Source organism: Nicotiana tabacum, chromosome 20, assembly GCF_000715075.1.
Source record: "Nicotiana tabacum cultivar K326 chromosome 20, ASM71507v2, whole genome shotgun sequence".
Taxonomy (NCBI): Eukaryota; Viridiplantae; Streptophyta; class Magnoliopsida; order Solanales; family Solanaceae; genus Nicotiana; species Nicotiana tabacum.
In genome coordinates this window covers 7,013,093-7,037,891 of record NC_134099.1, presented here as the reverse complement: position 1 = coordinate 7,037,891, position 24,799 = coordinate 7,013,093, and the positions used below count along the sequence as shown (strand labels likewise).

The following is a 24,799-nucleotide window of genomic DNA, read 5'->3' as shown; positions in this document are numbered from 1 at the left end:
ACCCTCCCCAAGATATTACATATTTTAGTATTTAAATAATTAGTTTAGGCCTAATATCGCTATTTCAATTAGCTGTGACTCTTTTACTTCATTTGTCACAAAATAAAAATTACAAAATAATATATATTTTTTTCTTTATTTAGGTAATTGATATTTTATCTTGTTTCTTTCAATTTATTTACCTTTCATAAAATTGAAAAATACAAAAAAATAGTTCCATCTTTCTTTATTTAATTCACGCATTAGGTATTTTAGAAGGATATATTACTTTGAACCTATTTTATTTTAATATAATCTTTGAAAATACCAAAAATAGTTTTATATTTTATATATAATTTAGTTTAATTAGTTAGATTAATTTTTGCATTATGTAGTATATTTATCTTATATTAAAAGGAACTTAAATAAGATTTGAACATTTATTTTTAGCCCAATTTTAAGACCCAAATAAGAAGCCCAATACCCCATACCCACTAACCCTTCCGTAACGCTTAAAATCTTCTTCTTTGACTAACCTTAAACTCCTGAACAAGAGGACAGCCGAAACCCCAATTCTTCGACACCACCGCACCTCCTCCATCTCCTTCACCCCAGCAACGCCCATCAACATCCGCCAGCCATCTCTACCTCCAACTTCCATCAGAACCTCACATATGAAGCTCTTGATTTCCATTTCCTAACAAGTAAAAAATTTGAGCCGTTACTCCACCTTCCATTTTCAATGGATTTCGTTTTTGTATTTGTTTGCTTTCCTCCTATCTTTTTTTCTCAATAATCCATTACAGGCTTCTTTTCCCTTTCATTCAATTTTTTTAACAATCCCAAATGTATTCCTCCATTTCTCTCTTTATCATATTTTTTGGCCTTAGCTTCTGGAATTGTCAAGCGATAAGGAAGTGATCCTTATAAATGAGAGAACGGAGACGACGAGGACAGAGCTAAGGGGAACGATAAACCAATGTCCTTCTCACCATAAGGATCAGCTGAAAACAACTTCAAAATAGTATAAAAATCCAATTCAAATCAGCCTCGTCGTAACCCCGAAAACGCATCAAATTTCAATTCCGGTCAGCTCTTTGAGCTTCAGCGTTCTCCGGTCGAGTTCGAGTTTCCGTACGCGATTCGTTATATTTGAGTTCAAAGCAGTGATATAATTAATTTCCAGTTATATTGAGGTATATTTCTCACTCTTCTCTTCAATTATGCGTGCTTTTACCATTATTTTGATGAATTGAAGTCATCTGATGCATTTGTGTTTGAGATTACATGTACATTTGTTTCGTTGGGATTCTTATTGTTTCCAAGTGCACTTTGTTTAGTTTTAAGGGCTACTGCTGAATCATTAGACTATTAGTAAGCCTAATTAAGAGGAAGATTAACGATATAGTGCATCGAAAGCTTCCAATTAAAATGAGTCGTGGACTGACAAACCTTGAAAAAGAATTTTTGGCCAAGATTAGTAAAATGGATTTGGGACGTGGTGTTGGAATTAAAAAGAAACAGAACTAAGATTTGAATACTATACGTTTATTAATTTACCCGCTAGGAGCATGCTAGGTCGTCATCACCTGGGTAGGCAAACTTTAGGAATTTTATTAGTTTTGAGGCGAGAGGTCGTTCCTTAGTTAAATGTATCCAGGGTATGCCCCAAGGGATTTGTATATATTTTATTTCAGGGGTATTCCCCGAAGTGAATGTAATTGGAGGACGTGGCGAACATCTTAGAAGAAATAGCGTAGGATAATTAGAAATTTAATCTTTCTTCTTTTAATTTTCTTTCATTTAGGTGGGGAAGACCTCGAGCCTCTTTTGATTGTTTATTTTCTTTTGTGTGTTATTACCTCAATTCGAATATCTTAAAATCCAACTTGATCATGTATGCCACCGTACTAGTTACGGGACTCGGGGAATGTCTAACACCTTCTCCCCGAGTTAAATGAACCCCTTACCCGAATCTCTGGTGCGGACTTGGTTTTAGAGTCTGAAATGTTTTAAAAAGGAAAAATCGTTTTAAAAAAGAAAAAGAAATGGTGACCTAGCACACCGAAATCAAAGTCAGGTGGCGACTCTGAGTTATTTTCCTTTTGAATACAATTTTTGTCACGTTCTAGTTGGAAAACCCTTTTCAAGTTTTACAAAATCTTTTTATTATTTTTAAGAGGTTTAATGGGTTTGTTGTAAAAAAAAAAGGGGTGTGACAGTTCCTGAAGGGAAAATTGTTCATAAAGATAAAATACATGTCTACCACCCGGTAGCACTTGATGGAGAATAATATTTTATAGCATAAAATACGTAGTCCGTTACAGAGAATATGATATTCATTGCCTACCATTACACATTCTTCAATGGCTCCCATAATTGTTATTTAAGAGGGGCTTGATCCTAGGACCTTGTTCCCTAGGAACAACTATAAATAGTAAGCTCAACAGTTATTGTAAGGGAAAATATATTCAGACAAGCTTATGCCATATACTGTTCAAAGCTCAATAATACTTTATCTTTTTGCTTATTAATATCGTTACTACTGCCTCCAGATGCTCTGCTCCCGGAACCATGATTTCTGTTGTCTTATCTCAATTTCAACACTAAGTCTTACATTCTTATTTAATTTATTTATCATTCTAGGATCAAATGGATTCACTTGTCTATAAACTACTTATAAATTCAATTATACCGTTGTACGGTTAAACATCTTGGCGCCCATCGTGGGGCTTAGATAGTTGTGTAATTGAGTTGATCCTTGCATGTATTACTAACCTGTTTTATTCTTTGTTCTTCGCAAAAATCATAAAAAATGGCAGATAACGATGTCAGCATCGCACACAAAGTAGAGGCCCAAGGAAATCAGCCTCAACATGAAGATTCGATTAGTGATACCCGCAATGAGGGGGATGAGGCCACATTGGTCCATGGCAGGAAATATCCATGACATGTTCGAGAGGCAACTCCTGATGATGCTGAAGATGAGCATGTCACTAAAACAGTAAGGATCCTAAGGGAGCAACAAAAAGCCATTATGGGCTACCTCTCACGACAGGATCAGGTCATGATGGAGTTGAGGCAGGCATTGTCAGGTGCTTCCAACAACGAGAATGGACAAGGTCCAGTTCCTCCCAGTGCTCCCGCAAACCAAAAAACGTAGAGGGTCGATAACAATACCCTAAGGGGCGAAGTCGGTTTCGGCAGGGTTGTGAGGAACGGTAGTAACTCCAGTAATAACAATGAGAATGATCCCTTTAAAATCAAACTCATGTAGTTTATGAGAGAAATTAACACATCAATGGATCAAATTCTGGGTGTGCCACCAGTATTGAAAGGACCAGACTCAAAGAAATATACCTAGTTGCCATTCAAACCAAGCGCGACACCAGAATTGATCCCGAAGTAGTTCAAGATGCCACACATGCCGAAGTATGATGGGACTTCAGATCCTCAAGAGCATATCACCACCTTTACAATGGTGGTGAAAGGGAACGATTTAGCCCCGCACGATATTGAGTCGATCTTGCTTAAGAAAGTCGGGGAGACCCTCACGAAGGGGCCCCTGACATGGTATTCACTTTTACTAGAGCAGTCAATATTCTTTTGAGATGTTCACGGATTCTTTTATCAAGGCCTATGCCGGGGCTAGAAAGGTACAGGATTGTGCGAGGAGATTTTGAATTGTTGCGGGATTTCCTGACCAGATTCCAGAAATAGAGGATGTTGTTGCCGGCCGTACCGGATGAATGGGCAGCTGAAGCATTTACTAAAGGGCTGAATCCGAGAAGTTTCGATGGTTCCTAGAAATTGGAAGAAAGTCTACTCGGGTTCCAGGTAACAACATGGGCAGATATTCATAATTGATACGAGTCGAAGATAAGAATTAAGGATGATCAGCTCGGTTCCCAGCATCAACCAAGGGTCGGGACTGGGAGAAGAATAAGAAGAAATCAAAGAATGATTTTGACACAAATCGACGATCTTCAGGAGGTCGATTTTTGCCTTATGAAAGGACCGAAGGATGTGATAGAGGTTTCCGATCGACAGATAGATTCACCATCGATAGGAGAGCTGATCACGGCCGGAATAACAAATCATTGCAGGATAAGGAGATATCGGGTTCCCGATATTCCTCCTACCCCAGGCTATCCGAATAGAACTTCAACGTCCACGTAATGGAGCTAGTGTCGGCTATGAGGAACATTAAGGAAGCACGGTTCCTGAAGCTAATGAGATCTGATCCTAGTTAGAGGGATTTTAAATTTGTGGTGAGAATACCATGGGACCAATAGCCAGCGGACAGGGGACTGCCAACATTTGCGTGAGATTGTCGCCGAAAAATGGTTATCTCAGAGAATTCTTAAGCGACCGGGCTAAAAATAACTATGAACGCAACTGTGAAAATGAGGAACCCTGGAAAGTAGGAGAAGAACCTCTTCGTTCGACGATCAACATGATTTTCAAAGGGAACGAGATTAATAGTGCGATATTTTCGGCGGCAAAAATGAGAAAGATATTAGTAACCCACAGTAAGAGACCGGGAAGTCGCTAAGGATGACATTACTTTAATGGAGGAAGACGTAGATGGTCTACTGCTGTCACACAACAATGCCTTGGTAATCTCTCCTAATGTCTTAGATTTTCCAATTAAACCTATTGTGGTATACCTAGGAAGTTCGGCCAATATTATCCAATGGAGAGTGCTGGAGCAAGCCAAGATAAGTGAAAGCTTCATTTCGGTCACAAAAATCCTCGTCGGGTTCAATTTGGCAAGCGTGACAACCCGAGGAGAGATCCTATTGCCCATAAATGCCGAGAGGGTAATAAAGATGAACTTTTTTGAGGTAGTAGACAAGGATATGGGCTACAATATTATCTTGAGGAGACCATGGTTGCACGAGATGAAGGTTGTGCCATCAACCTATCATCAATTACTGAAGTTCCCATCTCCTGAAGGAATTAAACAAATAAGAAGAAACCAACCGGCGGCAAGGGAGATGAACGCAATCTCAGTATTTAGTAGTAAAAGGAATGAGCATGCAACATAGCAATTACAGGAACCGACGCCTGCTCCCAAACCGAACGAAGTCAACTAGGGGGAGGATTTGTTAGAATCCTGTCATATACCAAGATATTTCTAGGTACCAGAAGAAACGGACGCAACAAAGTCCACAACAGAAGAACTTGAGCAAGTCGCGTTGTTCAAAAAGTTCTTGGAGAGGAAGTTCCATTTGGGGACAGGTTTAAACCCAGAACTCATGTCAGGATTCATAGAATTTCTTAAATTTAACATTAATTATTTTGTGTGGTCGCATGCGGATGTGACAGGTATCCCGCCAGAAATGGTCGCGTTGTTCAAAAAGTTCTTGGAGAGGAAGTTCCATTTGGGGACAGGTTTAAACCCAGAACTCATGTCAGGATTCATAGAATTTCTTAAATTTAACATTAATTATTTTGTGTGGTCACAGGCGGATATGACAGGTATCCCACCAGAAATGGATGTTCACAAACTAAGCCTTGATCCTAACATCAGTCCGATGAGGCAGAAAACAAGCCCTATTGCTAAGGTCAGAAACAAATTCGTCAAAGAAGAGGTAATGCATTTGCTTTATATCAGTTCAATCCGAAAGGTAAAGTATCCTGACTGACTAGCTAACATAGTAGTATTTCCAAAGAAGAAGAATAAATTTCGCATGTGCGTAGACTATAAGGATCTAAATAAGGCATGTCCAAAAGACTCGTTTCCATTGCCAAACATTGATCAAATGATTGATACGACGGACGGGCACAAGTTAATGAGTTTCCTTGATGCTTACTCCGGGTACAAACAAATCAAGATGAACCCATAGGATCAGAAAAGAACTTTGTTCATAACAAACTTCAGCACATATTGCTATAATGTGATGCCTTTCCGGATAAAAAAATACTGGAGCAACTTATCAGTGGCTCGTAAACAAAATGTTTGAAAATTAAATAGGTAAAACCTTCGAAGTTTACATAGATGATATACTGGTTAAGTCTTTGAACTTAGGTGATCATCTTAAACACCTGCAAGAAACCTTTGACATCCTACAGAACAACGTGAAGCTTAACCCCGAGAAGCGTGCATTCTGATTCAGCTCCGATAAGTTCTTGGGATTCCTGGTGTCCCAAAGAGGGATCGAATTTAATCCAGCTAAAAGACTAGGCGCTTTAAGCAGGTTCATTTCCCGATCTTCAGAAAATCGTCATCACTTTATTTCACTCCTCAAAAAGAAGAACGACTTCGAATAGACTTCGGAATACTGGAAGGATCTGAAGGATTTGAAAAGTTATCTATTAAGTCCTCCATTACTGTCAAAACTGGAGGAAGGCAAATGCTGCTAATTTACTTAGCAGTTTTAGAGGTAGCACTAAATGCCATTTAAGTCCGTGAGGATGAAGGTATGAAATCTCTTATCTATTATGTTAGTAAAATTTTAACGGGAGCAGAAACGCGCTACCCACATCTGGAAAAATTTGCCTTAGCTCTTGTAGTCACCGCTCGAAAGCTTAAGCCTTAATTCCAATGTCATCTAATAGCCGTGGTGACCACCTTCCCCTGCGGAATATCCTTCATAAACCTGAACTTTCAGGTATGCTAAGTGGGAAGTTGAAATGAGTGAATTTGACATAGAGTATAAACCTAGGACTGCGATTAAATCACAAGTTTTGGCTGACTTTGTGGCTGATTTCAGTCTGGGACTGTTACCTTTGGCTACCAAAGAAGCAATGATGGTGTCAAAATTAACATCAGGAGTTTGGACTTTGTTCACAGATGGAGCTTCCAATGTGAAAGGGTTTGGGCTCGACGTAGTACGAATTATGCTTTCGTGGGATGCCCTAAGGCAAACCATAAGAACTATTCGCCTTATTAATAATGAAGCAAGGTATGAAGTTCTGATTGCAGGACCCGAGATGGCCCGGGGACTGGACTCCGAGGTTATAGAAATCAAATATGATTCCTAATTGATAGTGAATTAGGTTTAAGGGATATTCAAAGTCAAAAGAGGAATGCATGCAATAATATGTAGTAGAAGTCCAGGCTCTGCTCGTACGGTTCAGGGAATGGTCAATTACCCATATCCCCAGAGAAGAAAACGTGGAGACAGACACACTAGCCAATGTGGGATCTTCCACGGAAATGAAGGGATCAGACTTTAGTATAGTCATGCAGCTTATGCATTCGGTATTGGACGCAGGAGACTATTACGAAGTAAACGTGACCAATTTGGTCTAGGACTAGAGAAATGAGATCATTGACTATCTCGAGCACGGAAGTTGCCTGAAGATCCGAAGGCATCTCGGGTGTTGCTTGATACATATTCAAGGGAGGTCAATTGTATAGAAGATCTTTCCAAGGCCCATTGGCCTGATGTTTGGGAACTTCCGAAGCTAACTATGTCATGAGAGAAGTCCATGAAAAGATCTACAGAAATCACTCTGGCATGGATTTCTTAGTGTTAAAGCTAATTAGGGCAGGATAATACGGGCCCCGAATGGAACAAGACGCTAAGGCTTATGTTCATAAATGTGATAAATATCAACGCCACGCACCATTATTACATCAACCGGCAAAGTTACTACACTCGGTTTTGTCTCCCTGGCTATTCATGAAGTGGGGAATAGATATAGTTGGTTTGCCACTGCCGGCCCCTAGTAAGGTAAGATTTCTTTTGATTTTAACTGACTTTTTTTTAAGTGGGTTAAAATAGGTCGTTACTAGAAAATCGGCAAGCATGAAGTGGTACATTTCTTGTGGGAATATAATTTGCAGATTTTGAATACAAAAAGAGATAGCATGCGATAACAGACCTCAATTTGTAGGCGCAAAGGGCACAAAATTCCTTGAAGACCTAAAAATCAAAATGATCACATCATCACCTTGAAGACCTAAAAATCCGAGTGCAAACAGTCAACCGGAATCAACAAACAAGGTGATTATCCAAAATCTCAAAAAGAGATTAGAAGCAGCCAAAGGCAAATGGCCCGAAGAGCTACCAGGAGTACTATGGGCGTATCGAACAATAGCCAAATCAAGCACGGGGGAGAATCCTTTCTCCCCTGTATATGGAGCAGAATCCTTGATCTCGGTCGAAATAGGAGAACCTACCCTAAGATACTTTCGAGTGAATGAAGAAACAAACACTGAAGCATTATTGGTCAAATTGGAGATGCTTGACGAACGCATGGACTTGGCGCATATAAGGATGGCAGCCCAAATACAGAGAACAGAAAGATATTACAATCAAAGAGCCAACTTTCGTTATTTTTTTTAAAAAAAAAAGGAGACTTGGTTTTAAGGAAAGTAACTCAGAACACCTGGAGCTCAATGTAGGAAAACTAGGTCCGACATGGGAAGGCTCCTACCGGGTTTCAGCTATCACCGGGAAAGGACTATACGAGTTGGAAAGTCAAGACGGGTTAAAGTTGCCGAGTAGCTGGAATGTAGCACACCTATAAAGATACTATTGCTGATGAGCACTGCCTATACTGAAAGTATGTACTGCACTCTTTTTCTCTTCGTCCAGTTTTTGTCCCAACAGGGTTTTTTGGTCAAGGTTTTTAATGAGGCAGAAACAAAAAGCATACTGTGAAGGAAATATCTCTAGCAGAAGTAAGACCTTTAAACAACAAGGCATGAAAGCAGAAAAATGCTACGGGGTGGTTAGATAATCTTCTGCTCGGTAGCAAAGTTCCTACCAGGAAGTAAAAGTTTGCTATTGAGCCAATGGTTACCTGACCGTTCACGAGTGCTAGCCTCTGGGGATTGTTAGATAATCTTTGGATCTATAGCAAAGGTCTTAAGGGAAAGTGAAGCTTGCTATCAAACTAAAGATTATCCAACCATTCACTAGTGGAATCTTCAAAGGAGCAAACTTTCAGTGATCAAATTTGTATTCTTCGCATCCGAATACTGGGGGGAATGATATGAGAATATGGTAACAATGACTACCACATCGATTGGGACTACGAAATTCGAAATGAAGTTTTATCATCGGGACTTGGGACTGCGCGACCAGCCCTGTAGAAACAAGTTGTACAAGTTAGCCATAAGTAATGGCAATTTTTTTAGCACAACAAATTCTTATGTACTTTTGAAAATGGAAGTAATAAAGTAAATGATAACTAGGGATTATGGTTCATTTTACACTCCTTCTTACTTGAGTTTTGATTTAAAATGTGTACAAAATAGTCCCAAAGACTTACATGTTGTACTTGTTTGCAGGGTTTAGTCAAAAAGGTGACAACTAGTCAAAACTAGCTCAAAAAGGAGTGAAACATACACAAGTACCAAGAACAAGTCCAAGCATAGTGCAACAGGTCCACTGCGGCCGCATTCCATTTGGTGCGGTCCGCAGTGAGGAGATTCAGAGAGGTGCTTATTTCGGGAACTCAAGCAATGCGGCCGCAAAACATTTTGTGTGGACCGCAATGGCCTCACCGCGGTCGCACTCGATATTGTGCGGTCCGCAATGATGGAGTTCAGAGATTTATTGCCAATGCGGTTCGCGGTCCTTTTTATGCGGACCGCAGAAGAAGCCACCGTGGCCATGGTGCATTTTATGCGGCCCGCGGTGGCCAAGTTCAGAGAGTAGATATTTGAAGCCAAAAGCCTTACTACGGCCGCACTCCATTTCTTGCGGTCCGCGGTACCCCTGAAAGGGTATTTTTGTCCAAAACATTTGGCCTAGTATAAATACTTTCTTTTCCCATTTTTAGGTCATTAGTTGTAATCTGACTTTGAGATGCACTCGTGAATAGTAGTTCTTAACCATTTTGAGTAATTTTAGAGTAGTTTTATCATTGAATCTTCAAGTATTAGCTTGTAATTAAATCTTATGGGTTTTTCTTCATCTATTTATTTGTTTTCTTCTATTATCATGAGTAGTTAGACCCATTAGCTTGGGTTGTGGCTCAACCCTAATGTGGGTATTTGATGGGTCTTGAGTTTTAGGGCTTGAATGTCTATGGGTGTTTGATATTTGGACTAATTTGTGTTTTCCATATTGAATTAGCGGTTGCAAATACTAATTTGTGCCTTTTTGACTTGGGCTCTTCTTGAGAAAGAGAGCTTGAGTCTAGGAAAATTAGTCCAACAAGAAATTGGAGCGTATTCAAGATATTGATAGCCCCAATTAAAGGGTTAAACATAGAGATAGTAATACCCGACTTGAACCTCAATTGCTTGCACAAATTATCATACCCAATTGGTCTTGAGAAAGTCAATTAGGGCAAAATCACTCAAACTACCGAGAGGTATAGAGTGAGAAGTTTCGTGCATTGGTTATATCGTAATCCCCAACATGACAACCTAGCCTTAGACTCGAGAACCCGTCAAGTATCCACCTAAGAGAAAGTCACTTTCGTAGTGCCTCCTTAACTATTTAGACAACCTTTTAAGTATCTTACTCTTAGCTTAATTTAGCATCTTATTAGCATAATATTAAAAGTAATCAAAAGACCAATGATGTTTGGAAGAGCAATTACGCATCTCTAATTTAGATAGGAACCCAATTCCTATTTCTATCTCCTTGTGGAATTCGACCCCGACCATCTCAGGTAAAAGCTGCTTCGACCACTCTCACTATTTTATAGTAGTGCAGGGTTGGGGCCGATCACTTTTTGGCACCATTGCTGGGGAGCTAACGGTTTTATCTATCTATCTAAATAGTTTTGTGTATTGTTCTTCTTTCCTTCTGCGTTACTAATTTGTGTGTGTCACAACTTCAGGTACAAAATGACAGCAAATAACGCACCTCTTGGAGATCTTCCACTGAGGGAGGAGGTAGATGACAATATTGATGATGAGGTTCCTATTGTGCCTCAAGGACAAAGGAGAGGCCGCCAGGCCAATGATATTATTCCAGACCCTCCCCCGCCACCTCCAAGAGTGGCTCCTCAAGTGTTTCCCAACCAAGGATATGCTAGTGCAATTGTCTCACCCCAGATCCGGGCGGGCAATTTTCAAATTACAAATGAGATGCTGACATTGTTGGAGCAACGAGGGTATTTCGCGGGTGCTGCCAATTAGAATTCTTACAAACATCTTAAGGGTTTTGTGGATTCCTGTTGGGAGAGCAAGCAAACTAATGTGTTGTAGGATGCACTTCGGTTGAGACTATTCTATTTCTCACTTAGAGGGAAGGCATTGGATTGGCGTGAATGACTTCCCAACCATTTCATCACTACTTGGGATGAGTTGGCGGATAAATTCATTGCAAAGTTTTTCCTGCCGGGGCACATGGCAGCATAAAGGGATGAGATCTTAGCTTTCAAGCAGGAGCCCACCGAACCATTACATGAGATTTGGGAAAGATATAGAACCATGATGAAGGAATGCCCCAACAATGATATGACTAAGGCAATGATACAACAGACTTTCTACCGGGGCATTAACATAACAAATCAGTGCATAGTGAACCAACTTGTTGGGGGTAATTTCATGAAGCTGTCTTATGATGAGGCTTGTGACATTTTTGATGAGATGGCTGACACGTCCTCCGCTTGTCAAAGTAGAGCCAATGTTCCCCAGGGTGACCCCACGGTCACTCACTTGCACAAAGAGCTACATGATCATGGGCAGGCTATAGAAGAGATGACAACAACAATGAACTAGCTAGCGAAGGAACAGTTACAATAGGTTCAAAATTCGTGCCAAGTAAATGCTATGGAGGGTGTCAACATGCTAGTGAATAAAAAAAGACAAAGAGGTCAACAGAACCAAGGGAATTCGGATCAATATGACAATGACTATGGTGGATTCCAAGATGATAATTATGATGGGCATAATGAAGAAGTGCAATACGTGAACAATTATCAAGGCCAAAGGGTCAATTCTTCAAACCAACAATAATGGAGACCCCAAGACAATTGGGGAAATCAACAATAACAAGGGAATAGTAATTGGGGGAAAAAAAACAAAATTCCAATTGGGGCAATCAGAATAATAATCAGAACAATCAGAGTAATTGGAATGGCAACAACAACAATTGGGTTGGTAACAACAATCAGGGATGTTGGAACAATGGTGTAAGCACGTGATTTTTTCCCTATATGAGAATTACTCCCAAAAAATTCAAAAAAAAAAATTTTTCTTGGTGTGCAATTTTTGTGATATTTTGTGTAACTATTTGTATGTTTGTCTATGCATGTTTATTTGTTAAATTAATAAAAATACAAAAATATGTCGCATTTTGCATGTAGGATTTAATCCTACAATTTTTAGTAATTAAATTTGTTTTACAAAAAATAAAATTACAAAAATAGGCATCGTTTGCATTTTTAGCATTTAATATCCAAATATACAATTTTATGCTTAATTATTACTTAATTGTGCGTTAATTGTTATTGGGAGTTAATTTGCGCTTTTATAACTTAATTTAGTTCTTAATAATAAGTTAAGTATTTTTATAATTTAGTTTTAGAAAAATAAAAGAAGAAAAGAGAGCAAAAAATAAAGAAAGTCGGAATTGGGCCTCTTCTTCGATTTCAAGCTACAGGCCCAAAAAATGACCCAATCTTCCCAAACGACCCAGTCCATTTCGAACTGGGTCGACCCAGTCCAGTACCAACAACCCAACTCCCCCTCTTCATTTTCATTTTTTTCATTTTTTACAAAACAAAAAACAAAACAAAAACAAAAACAAAGAAGAAGAAAACCCTAACACTAACTCACCCGCCCCCATCCCCTCTCTTCTTCTTCATCTTCCCCAAAGCTCCAAACCTTCCAACCATGGCTGCCCCTCTCTCATTCCCTTCATCCCCACGCCACACACACACAACCACGGCGACGTAACACACACACAAATAGAGAGAAAAAACGGACAGAGAATAGAAGAGAGAAAAAAAAGGGCTGAACATTTAAGAGAAAAAAAAATTCCGAAAAATATTTAAGCTTTCAAAATAAAAATAAAAACTAAAAAATCTTCTACTTTCTTTCTTTGTTTGAAATTAGTATTAATGGTTGTTGTTTCATTTAAAGCTTAAAGCTTTTGTTTTTGGGATTACTACTCCACCGGTCGGTTACTGAGTTGTTACTGTTGCTGAGCAGTTGTTGCTGTTGTACTGTTATTACTGCTGCTGATTCTCATCTTCATTTTCTTTTGCTTCCAATATCAGGTATATATTTTAGACTCATGTTGTGGAAAGTTTCAACATTGCCAAATAAATGAAGTTCGGAATTATAATTATGTCTTTTACTCGTTTAAATCTATTAGTTTAAATTTCAGTTTTGTTTCAGCTGGTTAATATAGTAGCTTACATTTGATGTGAGAACTGTTAGTTAATCATCCTTTGAAATTCGCATAAGCTTTGTAATAATGTTATTTATTTCAGAATTTCATTAAGTATAGCTATATTCAAATTATAAGATAGGGAACATGGTAGAAAGCTAGCCATTAATTAAATCTTATGATATTGTTGGCTAAATACGGAATAGTATGGAAGTATCAAGAAACTACATTACTAGCATATTTTGTCACAAAAGTCCGATTTTATTTAAAGCTAAATTGATGAAATTTGTATGTTGTTCGTACATGGCGTGATAACAGTTACATGTATAACCATAAATGAAAGGTGAGTTGGTATAATTCGTTGCGAGTTTAGAATATTAGGAATGGTTCAAACGTACAACTATATTGCATGTGATGCAATTTTATTGAATCAATTTGTATAACAGTTCTCTTTCTCATCAACTTGATTCTTATCTACCATTGTAAACAAATTAACCAAACAATTATAACTTTGGACTAAAAACAAGTATATGAGAAGGATATGGGATTTATAAGCACAAATTACAACATTTTATGTCAAGGATATGTAGAAATAGAGTTCGCATTAAATATAACAATAAAAATTCTTCAGAAACTATTAATTTGTTTATCAAATTAATTCTTTTTTCAGTTTTAAATGCGATTCGATTTTTTGATATATTAATGTTGTATCCACGATAAAAATGGTAGTATTTTTAGTTACATGTTGTTTGTTTCTTTTTCATATCATTAATTCTTTAAAATTTGAATAGTTTTGAGGTATATAATTCATACGCGTAAAATAAGACTTGTAGCAACGCCTAATAAATTTTGAATTCTTTGTCAAGAAATTTGGTGGCATCCCAATCGGTGATTCTCAATGACTCTTACATTTAAAAATAGATGGATGCAATAAACATTTGTAGAGAATTTATATTACTGTCAAGAATATTTGCATAATTAAGGATGCGTTCGCGTGACTTGAGTATACTTCTAAAGGCAATTCGGATTATGCGTTCGCGCAACTTCGAGCAAATTTTTATTAAAAAGAGATTCGTCGGAGGATCTTAAATTAATTTCATAAAACCCGAGATGTGCGGTTCACTACTTAATCATACAAAAAGTGCGAATGTTCTTGATTTTATTTAAAAATACAATTTCGAAAAAATAATTATTTTATAATAAATATATTATCAATATCATTGTGTACACGTACGCGTGACACGATTTTTCACGTTAAAAAATATATAATATATAAAACGAATACACGTATGCGTGATTCGATTCGAAGAAGGGTCTTTAATTGTAAACAATCTAAACAGAAGCGATAACAAAATCATGCAATAAAAATGTAAAATCGAGATAATTAAGCCAAATAAAAAAATGGTTAAGCGACCGTGCTAGAACCACGGAATTCGGGAATGTAACACCTTCTCCCGAATTAACAGAATTCCTTACTCAGGATTTCTAGTTCGCAGAATAACAAACAGAGTCATATTCTCCTCGATTTAGGGATTAAAACCGGTGACTTGGGATGCCTTAAAATTCCCAGGTGGCGACTCTGAAACAAACAAACAAATCCCGTTTCGACTGTCCTTTAATTGGAGAAAACTCCCTACACCCTCGCGGGGGCGGAAAGAGGAGGTGCGACAAATGGCAATCAGGGAAATAGGGGGCAAGGCTTTCAAAGGCCCCCAATGTATCAACAACCGAACAATACACCCCCATTTCCATCCCAATGTCCTAGTTCTTCCAACAATGATATGGGGAAAATTGAAATGATATTTGAACAGCTGATGAAAAAGAATGCGGACTCTGATGCTCAGTTGGCTTCCCATAATACTTCAATCAGAAACTTAGAGGTTCAATTAGGCCAAATCTCTCAATCCTTGAATACTCGCCGTAAGGGTGCTCTACCAAGTGATACGGTAGTTAACATGAAGGGTAGGAACAATCATGTTATGGTGGTAACTACAAGAAATGGAAGAGGCGGTGATGTAAATGCCTCCAAGCAAAAAGAAATTTTGAGTGATGAAGTTGAGTTGCAAGAAGATGAAATTCCTTTGGTGGTTGAAAATGTGATTGATGAGAACGTGAATGAAAAAGTGAGGATTAACATTCAAGATGCTGAGGTGGAGACTCAGAATGACGTTAACCCGTCTAGGGAACACGTAATAGACATGCCAGAAACGGTTGTGCCTAAAGCCAAGGCTCCTTTGCCAAGGCCACCTCCACCTTATCCTCAAAGGCTCGCGAAGTAGAAAAATAAGAATTAGTTTAAAAAGTTTATTGACATGATGAAGAGCTTATCCATTAATATGCCTTTGATGGAGGCTCTAGAACAAATTCCGGGTTATGCTAAATTCACGAAGGACTTGGTGACAAAGAAAAGATCCATGGATTGCGAAACTATAAAGATGACCCACCAACTTAGTGCAATTGTGAACTCAATGGCCCCGAAGCTAGAAGATCCCGGTGCTTTCACCATTCCTTGCACCATTGGGAGTGCGGACTTTGCTAAAGCTCTATGTGATTTGTGGGCAAGTATCAACTTGATGCCCTACTCAATTTTCAAGACTTTGGGTATTGGGCAACCGAGGCCGACTTCCATGAGATTGCAAATGGTAGTTAAAACTATGAAGAGACCATTAGGTATCATTGATGATGTCCTTGTCCGAGTGGACAAATTTATCTTGCCAGCTGATTTTGTGATCTTAGATTGTGAGGTAGATTATGAAGTTCCAACCATATTGGGAAGACCTTTCCTTGCTACTGGGAAAACCTTAGTTGATGTGGAAGCAGGGGAACTCACATTCCGGGTGGGTGATGAGAAAGTGGTCTTTTATGTGTGCAAGTCAATGAAGCAGCCCAACAGTTTTGAGGTGTGCTCTTTTGTGGACCTTGTCACGGCAGTGATAGTTGATGATACTAGTGCAATGATCAATGTGGAGGACCCTCTAGAGGCAGTATTGTTGAATCTTGATGTAAATGATGATGAAGGCCGAGTGGAGTGCGTGAATGCTTTACATGGAATGGGCTTTTACTCTTATGAGCCTAGGAAACTCTCTTTGGACCTTGAGAATAGGAAGACTCCACCAACAAAACCTTCAATCGAGGAACCTCCGGTGTTGGTGTTGAATCTATTGCCTCCACACCTCAGGTATGAATTCTTAGGCCCTAGTTCAACTTTGCCAGTTATTCTTTCTTCTTGTCTTACTAACATGCAGGTTGATGCCACATTGGCGATGCTTCAAAAGCGGAAGAAGGCAATTGGATCGACCTTAGCTGATATTCGAGGATAAGCCCCGCATTCTGTATGCACAAGATTATTCTGGAAGATGATGATGCAAAGCCCTCCTTGGAACATCAAAGGAGGTTGAATGAGGCAATGCAAGAATTTGTGAAAAAGGAGGTGATCAAGTGGTTGGATGTCGGGGTTATGTACCCCATTTCTGATAGCTCTTGGACTTTGTTGGTGCAATGTGTGTCGAAGAAAGATGGCCGCAAAATGAGTTGATTTCGACCAGGACCGTCACCGGTGAAGGGTATGCATGAACTATCGCAAGTTGAATAAAGTGACCCGCAAGGATCCCTTTCTATTACCTTTTCTTGATCAGATGTTAGATCGACTTGGTGGGCGTGCCTTCTACAGTTTTTTGGATGGGTATTCTAGATACAACCAAATCTTGATTGCCCCGAAAGATCAGGAGAATGCCACATTCACTTGTCCATATGGCACCTTTGCCTTTTCTAGGAAGCCTTTTGGGTTGTGCAATGCACCGGCTACATTCCAGCGGTGTATGATGGCCATTTTCACCAATATGGTGGAAGATATTTTGGAGGTGTTCATGGACGACTTCAGTGTTGTGGGTGATTCGTTTGATGAATATTTGAAAAATCTTGATAGAGTGTTGGCCTGTTGTGAAGAAACCAATCTTGTTCTTAATTGGGATAAATGCCACTTCATGGTTGAGGAGGGCATAGTTCTTGGGCATAAAATTTCAAAGCATGGTATATAGGTGGACAAAGCAAAATTTGATGTGATTTCAAGGCTCCCTCCCCTACCTCTGTCAAGGGAGTTAGAAGTTTTCTTGGGCATGCGGGGTTCTACCGGAGATTTATCAAATACTTTTCGAAGGTAGTGAATCCCTTATACAAGTTATTGGAAAAAGATGCCAAGTTCGTGTTCGATGAGAGATGTATGCAAGCCTTTGAACTTCTCAAGCACAAGTTGACCACTACTCCTATTATCACCGCACCCAATTGGAGCTTGCCTTTTGAGCTCATGTGTGATGCGAGCGATGTTGCGGTTGGGGCGGTTTTAGGTCAAAGAGTGAATAAAATGTTTCATCCGGTGTACTACGCGATCAAGACAATGAATGATGCTCAAGTGAACTACACGGTGACCGAGAAAGAGTTTTTCGCTATTGTGTTCGCAATGGAGAAATTTTGGCCGTATCTTATGGGTGCCAAGGTCATAGTGCATACTGTTCATGCTGCACTCCGATACTTGATGACAAAGAAGAATTCCAAAGCTAGACTGATGTGATGGGTCTTGTTATTTCAAGAGTTTGATTTGGAGATTGTGGACCGGAAGGGTAGTGAAAACCAAGTGGCGGACCACTTTTCCTGCTTGGAGGTGTCATGCCCCAACCTCGAGACGCGCGACCAGTGCTCAATCGGGTGAACCCAACTAATCAAGCCTTTATAAGAAGTTCTACCCAGCTCAATACGATTAAGAAACCCTGCATTCGTTTATTTAGCCAATAGCAAAATCGTACAATCAACATTGTTGATTCATTTTATATCACAACTTTAAACCGTAGTTAAGTTTCCAAGATCCCATACAGTTAAAATTTAGAGAAACAAGAGTTTAAGATATAAACCTAGTTTATAGACCCATCCAACACTCGTACATAACCCACACAAATGTCTACGAAGCCTCTATGGATACAAAAGACAAATTATAACAACGCCGGCAACAAGGCCCCGTTATACCTCAAAAGTAAGTCTACAACCAAAGATATACAACATAACCCCTTGAAGGAAGAAGGGGCTCACCAAGACTTTGAGAGGAGGACACTCCGCTATGCGCGATCGGCACTGTCCGCTACGGAGCCACCTACATTCATTTAAAAATGTTGCGCCCCCGGCAAAAAGGACATTAGTATCATGGAATAGTACTAGTATGTATAACTAAACACTATCTAGTTAGAAAGAACTTTCATACAAGAATAAGGAAATCACAAGTATAACTCAAACACTTTAAATGGTCACAACATTATCAAATAAAAGAATCATACAATTTTCACGTTATTTTCTCATAGCTTTTAGTTTTGGGGCATTTCATAGTGTTCATCATTGTACACAATACCACCGCTATCTTGAGCGAAGTCCGATCTCGACCCGATCGGCTAGTTGCCTCATTTGAGGCATACACTTCAATCACAAATACAATACCACCATGTGTGCGGCATGGAGTTCGATCTCGGCCCGATCGGCTAGGCTGCCTTACCAAGGCATTTCCCTTTTCCATAAATCATCTAATTTCAATCTTTGTTTCACATATATCATTTCATAGGCACTTGGGACCATAGCTATCACGTCATATATTTGGCACTAGGCCACATCTCACATCATTCCCAATTTCAATGTTAGATTTGTAATTTAGGATAATATGTGCATACAAGAGCAAATAAAGTTGTAAGCATAGATGAGACTTCACATAGATGGCACAACATATGCAGCTTCAATCTTAATTTAAGGTCTAGGTATTTCAATACATAATTCATATTCATTGCACATTTTCAAGTTATCAAGAATAGCACTTTGACCACATTGAGACACATCTTTCACGCCTATAAGGTTGCAACTCCAATTCATGTGAAACAACAATCAATATAACAATCCAACCTTAATCTTACCACATTTACACAAATAAACGGAGCTCAATTTCTAAAAGACGGGGTTTTAGTCATACATATCTCGATTGAGCTTTCCCTTAATCCTATAATGTCCCGGAATGATCGCACTTCAATCTATTTATGCAATGTAGCATAATTGAACCCATAATCAGGAAAAGATCATAGTTTAAGCTCACTTGAGTATTTTATCAAGCATTGAGTGTTCATCAAGGCCTTATGGTCCTTTTATGCAAAATTACACTAGCCCTTTCCCCATGCCTCTCTATTTATAATTTTCCCATATCTACTAAGAACATATGCATGCAATGTAATCACCCTTATCCCCATGAATTACCTCACTAATGGCCCCTTATAGCTATGTTTAAACTTAAGAGCTTAGATGATGAATTCTTACCTCCTGGGATGAAGATTTAGGTGTCTCACTTGATTATCTTCAATGTTTTAACAAGGATTTGTGGAGCAATTTTGATGAAAGGCACTTCCCTTCTCTTAGACCCTCTTTCTCACTCTAAAAGCATAAAGAAAGTAGGGTCCAAATGAGCTATTTCACAGGATTTAACGACAGGGCGTCGAGTTTAAAATTTAGAAATTTGGAGCCCCGAATCAGATCTGTGATCGCATATGCGATCGCAAAATTGACATGCGTCCCACAGAATGGACCGCAAAAATGGCCCCAAAACCTGAACACACTGTCTGGGTATGCAACAAAAATGCGGTTTGCATACCTGTTCTACGGTAGCATAATGCACCGTAGAACTGCTTCTCACAAAAATTCTTAGGGGATTATGCGATGACTATGCGGCCCGCATATTGATTATGTGATCGCATAATTGGCTGCATAGTTGACCTCAAATTAACCAACAAACTGTCTGGCTCGACGACGACTATGCTACCCACATAGATATTATGTGATCGCATAATGGACCGCAGAAATGCATTTTCCTAGAAAACATTATTCCTTAACTATTTAATGCACAGATCAATCCAAAGGGTCCGAACTGCGGCGAGGTTGGCACTACCAGATTTGGGTTTTTGAGTAGAAATTTCGCGGCCCTTACAGGAGGAGGAGGGGAGCCTCGTGATGGCCTAGAGATCAGTGATTCACTTCCCGATGAGCAACTCCTTTTGGTGTCGGTGAATGGTATGCCATGGTTTGCGGACATTGCTAATTTCCTTATGACTGGTATAATCCCGTGTGAGATCTCTTCTAACCAAAGGAAAAAGCTCAAACAGTATAGTTTGGATTTCTATTAGGATGAACCGTACTTGTTCAAGATTTGCACGAATGGTGTGATCCGAAGGTGTGTTCTAGAGGAGGAGCAATTGAGTATCTTAGAGGCTTGTCATTCCTCTACCTATGGTAGCCATTATGGTGGGGTGAGGATGGCTTCAAAAGTTCTTATTTGCGGGTTTTATTGGCCAACTTTGTACAAAGATGCAAGTGAACTTGTGAAGAGGTGTGACGAATGTCAAAGAGCAGTGGAATTTCGAAGAAATATGAGATACCTCTCAATACCATTCTTGAAGTTGTTATTTTTGATCTATAGGGCATTGATTTTATGGGCCCGTTTGTTAGCTCGTGTGGGAACACATACATTCTTGTGGCGGTTGACTATGTTTCAAAGTGGGTTGAAGTCGTGGCTTTACCCAATAATGAGGCCCTGAGTGTTGTTGCATTTCTCAAGAAGAGCATTTTTACAAGGTTGGCACTCCTCGTGCAATCATAAGTGATTGGGGGTCTCATTTTTGTAATAGAGCTTTTGACGCTTTGCTTGCAAAGTATGGTGTCAATCACAAAGTTTCTACTCTTTATCATCCTCAAGCGAGAGGCCAAGTTGAAGTCTCAAACAGGGAAATCAAGAGTATATTGCCAAACACTGTCAATGCAAATAGGACCGATTGGTCAAAGAAGTTAGATGATGCTCTATGGGCTTATAGGACTGCTTACAAGACTCTGATTGGTATGTCTCCATATCGATTGGTGTTTGGGAAAGCTTGCCATCTACCGTTTGAGTTAGAGCACAAGGCCATGTGGTATTTGAGGAAGCTGAATCTTAAATTGGATATGGCAGCAAATCTTCGTTTGGAGAAACTTAATGAACTTGATGAATTCCGATTCCATGCCTACTTGATAAGTAGGGATTTTAACGAGTTTCATGCTCCTTCTTGCCTATGCTTTGATTATAAATTGTTACAAAATAGTCCCAAAAGGCTCATAAGTTATGCTTGATTGCAGGTTTGATCGACATAGTGACGAAATGTCAAAGATGGGCTCAAAAGGAGTAAAACCTGCTCAAGTATCAAAGACACAGTAAACTGAGGGCAAACAAGCCTAGTCCAGACCGCACAAAGTCGAATGCGGCCGCACTAGGTGATTCGGAGAGAAGAAAAAAAATAGGCTTCAGGCAACGCCGCCGCGGTACATATTTCGCGGTCCGTGGTGAAGGCTTCGAGGCCGCGCTACCTTTTTGTGCGGTCCGCGGAAGGAGGTTCAGAGAGTTGGCAAAAATGGGCTTCAGGTAATGCGGTCGCGGTACACATTTCGCGGTCCGCGGTGAAGGCTCTGCGGCCGCGCTACCTTTTTGTGCGGTCCGCAGAAGAGATATTCAGAGAGATGGGAAATGCCAATGCGGTCCGCGATCATGGATGTGCGGACCACGACAGCTGCCTCCGCGGTCGCGGTCCATTCTACGCGGTCCGCGGAGCCCAAGTTCAGAGAGCCCAGAATTGAAGTCCAAGAACCTAGTGCGGTCGCGGTCCATTTTATGCAGCCTGCACTTACCCCGTAGGGGTATTTTTGTCTAGTTCTTCCAGCCTAATATAAATAGAATATTTTACCATTTTTTAAATCATCAGATATATCAGAGCTAAGCTGCGCTCGTGGGAACCTCATTTGTAGCCATTTTTGGCATCTTAGCTTCAAATTAACGATAGATTCTCTGTATTTACATTAACATTTAATTAATATGTCGTGTTCTTCATCTATTTCTTTATTTTCTTCTTCAAGCATGAATAGCTAAACCCATTAGCTATGGTTGTGGCTCAACCCTAGTGTGGGTAATTGATGGGTGTTGCCATCTATTGTTAGATTGACTATGAGTGTTTGTTATTTGGGTTACTTTTATGGTTTAATCTATGAATTGGTGGTTGCAAACACTGGTTTGTGCTAAGTTGACTTGGCTCTTCTTGAGAAAGAGAGCTGAAGTCTCGAAAATTGACCCAACAAGGAATTGGGATGGACTCAAGAGAATTGATAGTCCCAGTTAACGGGTTAAACCTCGAGAGAGTAATCACCCTACTTGAACCCTAGTTGCCTGATCTAATTTGCCTACCCATTTGGTCGAGAGAGAGTCAATTGGGCAAAATTACTCTCTCTATCGAGAGGTGTGAGAGTGGATAAAATTGTGCAACGGTTATAGCATAAGACCCAATTATGTCAATCGAACTTTAATAACTTCTACCCATCAATTAGCCACCCAGGTAATGTCACGACCCTAGTGCCCTTCTTCCCATTAGATACAACTTAACAATTATCTCGTAGCATAATCTAGTTTCAATTAATATCTTGGTAATAGTAGTTTATAAGTTAAAAACCCAAAAATGTATGGAAGTGACATTTGGAACAAATACACACTTCTAGTCTAGATAGATACTCAACTCCATTCCTAGCTCCCTGTGAAAATCGATCCCGACCCTCATATCGGGTAAAAGCTATTGCGACCCTCTCTTCCTACTTTTTAGTAGTGTGGAGTTTGAAGCGATCACTTTTTGGCGTTGTAGCCGGGGAGCTAACGGTGTTGGCTATCTATTTAGTTAGTTTTGAGTTTTGTTCTTCTTTCCTTCTTTGTTACATACTTGTTTGTGATATTACTCAGGTACCAACATGGCTTTAAACAACGCAAATGACCCTCTTGGAAACGTGATAGCGGGGGAGGAGGTAGAAGATCTTGAGCAAGATGAGGTGTCTCTTGCACCTCAAGGACAACGGAGAGGCCGAAATGCCAATGCAAATGCTAATCCAAATGATAATATTCCAGACCCTCCTCCGCCACCTCCAAGAGCGGCTCCCAGAGTATTACCAAACCAGGGCTACGCAAGTGCTATTGTCCCACCCCGAATCCGGGCGGGCAACTTTCAGATAACCAATGTGATGTTGACCTTACTTGAGCAGCATGGGTACTTCATAGGCGCTGCAAATTAAAATGCCTACAAACATCTCAAGGGGTTCGTAGATACATGCTGGGGGAGCAAACAGACGAATGTGTCCGAGGATGCGTTGAAATTGAGACTTTTCCCGTTCTCACTTTGGGGAAAGGCATTATATTGGCTCGAAAGACTCCCCAACCATTCCATCACAACTTGGGATGAGTTAGCGGATAAGTTTATTGCCAAATTCTTCTCTCCTAGTCATATGGCGGCACTTCGAGATAAAACATTAGCCTTTAAGCAAGAGCCAACGGAACCTTTGCATGAGATTTGGGAGCGATATAGAATGATGGTGAAGGAATGCCCAAATAATGATATGACCGAGGCCATGATCCAACAAACCTTCTACCGAGGCATAAATACTACAAATAAATGCATTGTTAACCAATTGGCTGGGGGCAATTTGATGAAACTTTCTTATGAGAAGGCATGTGATGTACTTGATGAAATGGCGGACACATCTTTAGCATGGCAGAGTAGAGCAAACATGCCTCAAGGTGACCCTACGGTTATCCATTTGCAGAAAGAATTACATGATCACGGGCAAGCGATAGCTGAGCTTACCACTACGATGAATCAATTGGCTAAGGCACAGTTGCAACAAGTTCAGAATCCTCGTCAAGTGAATGTCATAGAGGGTATTAGTATGCTTGCCAACAAGAGAAGGCAAAGGAGTAAACAAAATCAAGGAAATTCTGAGCAATTTGTTGATGAATATGATGGGTGTCAATATGATGGCTATGATAACCAAAGTGAAGAAGTACAATATGTCAACAACTATCAAGGCAATAGGGGCAACTCTTCAAACCAACATAGCGACCCCAAGGAAATTGGGTCAATCAACAACAAAGTGGTGGCAATTGGAACAACAACCAAAACAACAATTGAGGTAATCAGAACAACAACCAAGGTAACTGGAATGGAAATAACAACAACTGGGGTAGCAACAACAATCAGGGTGGGTGGAACAACAATGGAAACCAAGGCAACAGGGGGCAAGGCTTTCAAAGGCCCCCAATGTACCAACAACCGAACAATCCACCCCCTTTCTCTTCTCAGGGTCCTAGTTCTTTTGGTAATGATATGGGTAGAATTGAAATGATGTTCGAGCAGATGATGAAGAGGAATGCAGATTCCGATGCACAGTTGGCTTCTCACAATACCTTTATCCGAAACTTGGAGGTGCAATTAGGCCAAATCTCTCAGTCATTGAATACTCACCCGAAGGGTGCTCTACGAAGTGATACGGTAGTGAACTCGAAGGGTGGAAATAACAATCATGTAATGGCGGTTACAACAAGAAGTGGGAGAGGCGGTGATGTAAATGCCTCAAAGCAAAACCAAGTTATGGATGAAGATGTTGAGTTGCGGGATGTTGATTTACCTTTGATTGTTGAAGATGTGGTTGAAGAGAAT

At 39.8% G+C, this 24,799-nt stretch overlaps 1 long non-coding RNA gene across 1 annotated transcript; it reads left to right on the top strand.

Annotated features, from left to right (window-relative positions):
- The first annotated feature begins 262 nt into the window (after positions 1-262).
- On the top strand, positions 263-9,879 carry LOC142174850 (uncharacterized). The gene is made up of 2 exons (XR_012703936.1): positions 263-1,175; positions 9,230-9,879. It is a non-coding gene; the product is annotated as an uncharacterized LOC142174850 (long non-coding RNA).
- Positions 9,880-24,799: the final 14,920 nt, after the last annotated feature.